The sequence below is a fragment of the Petaurus breviceps genome, unplaced genomic scaffold (assembly GCF_028583685.1).
Source record: "Petaurus breviceps papuanus isolate PSGF00001 unplaced genomic scaffold, PetGlider_PUasm1.0 91133, whole genome shotgun sequence".
NCBI lineage: Eukaryota > Metazoa > Chordata > Mammalia > Diprotodontia > Petauridae > Petaurus > Petaurus breviceps.
This window is the reverse complement of record NW_027187419.1, coordinates 17,240,524-17,246,320: the sequence shown is the minus strand read 5'-3', so window position 1 is coordinate 17,246,320 and position 5,797 is coordinate 17,240,524. Positions and strand designations below refer to the sequence as shown.

The window sequence follows — 5,797 nt, the reverse complement described above, 5'->3', positions numbered from 1 at the left end:
CACCACCACTGCCACTACTTCTGCCACCCTGGAGCTGGGAATGCACCATGCTCCTGTCTCACCCAAGTCCCACATAATTTCCCCACTGGCCTTCTACATTATCTTTGGCATTTGTGGGTTGAGAAGTCTGGAAACTGTCATAGTTGCCAGTGATTCAGTCTCCTGAGGCCTGTTCTGGTCCTGTCTGTGTGGGAATGGTCTATGGTAAACTGTCCTCTTCTCCCAGATCAGTGTGTCAGACCTTTCCTATCAACCTTCCAGGTTGTCTTCGGCTGGAGATTTGTTTCACTCTGTCATTTTGTGGGTTCTGTAGCTCTAAAATTTGTTTTGAGTCATATTTTTACAGGTATTTGGAGGGGTTTGTGGGAGAACTCAAGCAAGGTCCTCCTTTTACTCTGCCATTTTGACTCTGTCTTACCTAGATCCACAATATTAATAATATTTCAAGAAAATCATTAGATATTCCAGTCCAATGCCTCCCCCTACCCCCACAACTACCCTGGAGCAAAAAAGAATAGCTTAGTTTCCAGATGCAAACTCTTATTTCCTCTCCTAGCAGGAATGGAAATTTCCCTTAGAGAAAGATAAGCGACTCTTGCTGCCACCAACACAGACAGTGGACAGAGGAACAGGAGGAGGAGGAGGAGGAGGCTCCAGTTGCCATCACCAGAGGAGGACACCCTTCCACCCCAGGGAAAATGATTGAGGAAGGTGGGAACAAGAGAAAGACCATGGGAGAGAAGAGGTAGTTGTTTAAGGAAATGCATGCTCAGAATTTTGATGTCATCAGACTGTCAACATACTGTATAGCTAGCAAATTAAGATTTTTACAAAAAAGATGTGATCTGTACCTTGTTGATATCTGGAACATGATAGAAGTCTTTTGAGACAATGACCATAACACACTGGACCATAATACTGAGATCAGTGTCCTGACTGAAAATTTTATCTATCTGCTACCACCTGAAGAAGGCCTGCCTTCTACTCACCAGATCAATGTGGAACAGGCAATCAGACTTCTCAATTTCATGATTGCAACATATGACAGTGAGGACAGAAATTGATGGTATTTTCAGTTAAAGCTGTGTTAGAGGGGCGGCCAGGTAGCATAGTGAGTAAGAGCACCAGCTCCAGTGTCAGTACGACCTGGAGATCGAATCCTGGGCTCAGACACTTAGCATCCACCGAAACTCCTGGCCATGTAACCTTGAGCAAGTTACTTAACCCCAATTGCTTAGGGGTGGCCAGGTGGCTCAGTGAGTAAGAGCACCGGCTCCAGTGTCAGGATGACCTGGATCAAATCCTGGGCTCAGACACTCAGCACCACACCCAGAAATAACTGGCCGTGTAACCTTGAGCAAGTTACTTAACGCCGATTGCTAAAAAAAAAAGAAAAAAAAAAGCTGTGTTAGAAACCATGTGTGGTGGAAAAATGCTGAACAAATTAAGATATATTTTCTCTCAGATGTCAAATTCCAATGGCTTAATGATATTTGATAAGTTTTACCAGTTTCTTTTTTTGATGATTCTTTTTTTTTCAAAATATTATTTTAGTCTCAAACACCAGAACACAAATAGAGAGAAGAAATAAAAACATATCATTAACTTAAATATCAGAATTTAAATACAAAGTTAGAAAGGGAAAAAAAAGCATGTCACATGCAAAGCAGAGCATAAGAGAGGATTCAAAATATGTAACAATAAATTTTCATTTCAAGAAAATAAATAATACTTGTGTTGAGAATTGTCCATCTTTGCATACTTATGAGTTTTCTTTTGTTCTCTGCTGTGCACTTTTTTACTTTGTTCTTTTTACACTACCTCCAACACCCCCTCCCCCGAAGGTCACAATAAAGTTTATATATGTTTCTCTATAGTTATAAATATATCCATACCCTCCCCCAACCTCCCCAGAAGGCTACATAAAGTTTAGATATGTTTCTCCATAGGTATAGATATATACATTCCCATATACATATTAACATACAAATATAGACATATACTTTCCCGAGCATACTCTACTCCTGATCTTGGGTTTTATGTTTGTGCATATCTCTTGTTTCCTGTCCCTCCTGCCTCCTCTACTTTACTTTTACCCACTACATTGTCCTCCTATGACTTGCCTACCCCTCTCCTAGGTTCCCTCCCCTATTCTACCATTCCCATAAATCTAAACACACTTCTCTACCCCTATTTATCTATTCCCTCACCTTCCCCTCTAAAGATCCCTCCCTTGTCCTCTCCCCGCTTCCTATGCCTCTACCATTTTATTTCTTCTGAATTTAGAAGATTTTTATACTCTTCTAAATATATATATATATATATATATATATGTATGTATGTATTGTTCCCCCTTAACCCCATTCCTGATGAAAGTAGGTTACTAGAACTACCAGCTCTCCTCCCCCATCTAATTCCTGAGTATCAGTTCTTCCTCTTGCACCTCATTTGTATAAAATAATTCCTCTTTTAAGTTGTTTATAAATGATTTTACTTTGTAAATTCATACCATACTCAGGTTTACCCCAATCTTTATTATTAACTAACCAATTAATAATAAGAATCGTAGACATGAATTTTACATATATAAAAAGTAAACAGTCTGTCCTTATGGATCCCTTATAATCAGTCTTTGTTATATACCTTATATATATTGGTTCTTGTATGTGGAATCATCTGTTAAGTTCAGGATATTTTTTAGCAAAGTCTTGAAAGTCTGAGAGTTTATCAAATGTCTATTTTTTTCCATTCAGGATAATACTCAACTTTGCATGATATGATATTTTTGGCCAGAGCCACAGTTCTTTTGCTCTTCAATATGTTGTGTTGCAAGACCTGTGGTCCTTTAATGTCTCTGCTGCTAGGCCTCATGTAATTCTAAGTGTGGCACCATCATTTTTTAAATTGTTTTAATCTTGATGCTTTAAATATTTTTTCTTTGAGCTGGGGTTTCAGAATTTGACTATGATATACCTGTGAGTTTTCCTTATAGGATCTCTTTTAAGTGGGGATAGATGGATTTTTTCTACTTCTACTTCAATCCCTCCTCCCCCTTGACCCTCCCGCCTTGTTCTAAGGCTTCGGGACAATTTCCTTTAGGTATTTCTTGTATTATTATATCAAAGGGTCTTTTTTTATCATAACTTTCAATTAGTCCAGTAATTTTTATAATTTTTCTTCTTGATCTATTCTCCCCAAATCTATTGTTTTTCTTGTAAGATGTTTCACTTTCTCTTGTTTTTTCACTGTTCATATTTTTTTAAATCATTTCTCGATCTCTTATAATTTCACTGGCTTCACTTTGCCCAGTTCTAATTTTCAAGGTGTCATTTTCTTCCTTAAGATTCTGGATGTCCTTTTATAGTTGGTTGACTTTACTTCCATACTCTTCTTGTTTTTCTTGGATTATTATTTTCTTTTATAGTTTTTTCTCCATCTCGGTCATTTGATTTTTAAAGTCTTTTTAAAGATATTCTATAAATTCTTGTTGGGCAGGTGATCATTTGACATTGCTCTTTGGAGGTGTTTTTTTTTTTTTTTACTTCAGTATCCTCCTCTGAAGGTGAACCCTGGTCATCTCTGTTCTCATAATAGGTTTCTCTGGTTGGATTCTTTCTCCTTTGCCTGTGCATTTTTTGTGAAGATAGCTTAATTATTTGTAGTCACCTGTAGCCCTGGGGTATGGGAAATGGTGCCTCTTGCCCCATATCTTCAGTTCTTCCCTCTAGTCTGAAACCAAAGTCAAATCTCTAACCTCCTATATGTGCCCACAGCAAGGGAGTTTCTACCCCATTGCTTCTGCACTTACCCAGCATGTGCCAGTTCCTTCTCACCCAGGTCATTCTTCTCAGCACAGCTGATTCTGCTGTTCCTGGTCAGCAGAGGTTCCCTGGATCTTCCCCGACTCAGACACCCAAGTCCCCTCACTATCCAGGGGTAAAAGTTCTGGTGTCAGGGACAGAAGCAGCCTCTCAAACCAATGAAACCTGAGACTTGCATCTTGTTGTTTAAGCCTTGTTGCTTATTATTAAAATAGAACCTAACCTGAAAGTATTTATTCTTCACAGGGACCAAACCTTTCCTGGGATTTTTCTTCTGATCATTTCAAATTGTCCCAGGAGTATCCCAGTTATGCCCCTGTTCTTATTTATCTCCACCCACACTTTGCTCACCCCAAGGAGCTATTTTTAACTCTTTTGTGGGGGAAAATCTTGAGAGTTTGGAATTTTTTCACCTACTCTGTCATCTTCCCAGAATCCTCTTTTGACCAGTTTCTGAAGGAAGTTTTGAAGCTTCCTATAATGGTTTTTGAAGGCTCTTCTTTTGGGTACACAGAGCATTCCATATGAATATGTTTTCCACAGCAGAAAAAGATAATGCCAAATATGTTTTCAGACACAATGATGACTGATCCTCCTCCCCAGTGCCTTCTCTGGTTACCTATCATGCATACACTTGTCCATGTTGAAAATGTCTTCCATGCAGTGGAATGTTTGTATTGCGGTGTGAGAGTATGATGGGTTTCTGATATAGATGCTAGTAGTGCCGCAACTACCAGTTCTGCCCAAACTACTCTTGGCAGGGCTATGCCAATGTCCCTTACAGCAAGAAACACCAGATGAAGCAACACTCCTCTTGCAAATCACCTGCAAAGAAGGTGAACCATGCAGTTAGTAAAGCTCTGGGCTTTGTACCCACCAGGGAGTGCCCATATCCTGCTTTTCCTGACCAACCAGAGAAGCCACTTGACCTTGTACATATAGTGCTTCCTCACCTCCTAAACAACATGGATGATACAGTGATTAGTTATATGTCCTCTGGAGTTCCCACGCCCACCAAAAAGTTAGTGTATAGCCATGGAATAGCCAGTCACTTGTCTGACAACCATGCACTGATAGCTTTGTATGTGTCATGTCTATAGCATTGTGCACATGTCCTGGAGAGTTCCAGGCAAATAGATGGAGAACACAGTCGCCCATTATTGCCCATTATGCTTCCTGGCTAGCTTCAGAAGCAGAAAATGTAACTCCCCCCATCCCCATACCCCACCTGATTTCAGCTTTATCTTTGATGCTAGCAAACAGTAAAGGCAGCTCATAGCAGAAATAGAAAACAAAAACAGAGAAATCCTTTAGGAGATTCAGCACCTCCACTTGGAGCATGATCAGCCTTCTCAAAAAACTCATGAGAAGCATCAGCAGAACCTCACACTCCTGGCAGAGCTCCAACTGCTTAGGCCGAGGAAGGATGAATTGGAACAGAGAATGTCTGCACTTCAGTAGAACTGATGAGAGCTGATAGAACAGCTAGAAGAGCTAATGAAACTGCTGAAGGCCCAGTCTACAGAATCTCCACATACATCTCCAACTCATGGAAGCAGCCCATTCAACATCTGCTGGATCTACCCCTACTCATAGATCACAGGGATCACTGAGTGGAGTTGGGGGAGACATCCAGGAAGCCTTAGCACAAACTTTGAGGAGACACCTTCACAGTGATCTGTTTGTGGCTTCTGATTCCCTCCAAAACACCATTGTTATCTCTGGTGAAGGAACTCCATCCAGGTTAGCAGGGACAGCCTGAAGAGGAAATGCATAGGCTCAGAGGACAATGGAGCAAACTGGCATTGACATGATGAAAGCAGAGACTTCTCACAGAGGCTCCTTCCCATTGATCATCTTTCCAGTGCACACCTGGACCAAGCCTGCAATCTGCTTGTCACCACAGTGCCAGGACAAGGAGAGCCAATGATGATGGGAGGAGAGGAGGGACTGCCAGAGGGTCCTCCTGCTGGGCT

General features: G+C 40.8%; 1 pseudogene; it reads left to right on the top strand.

Annotated features, from left to right (window-relative positions):
* The first annotated feature begins 698 nt into the window (after positions 1-698).
* LOC138154696 (dystrobrevin beta-like) lies at positions 699-5,569 on the top strand (annotated as a pseudogene).
* Positions 5,570-5,797: the final 228 nt, after the last annotated feature.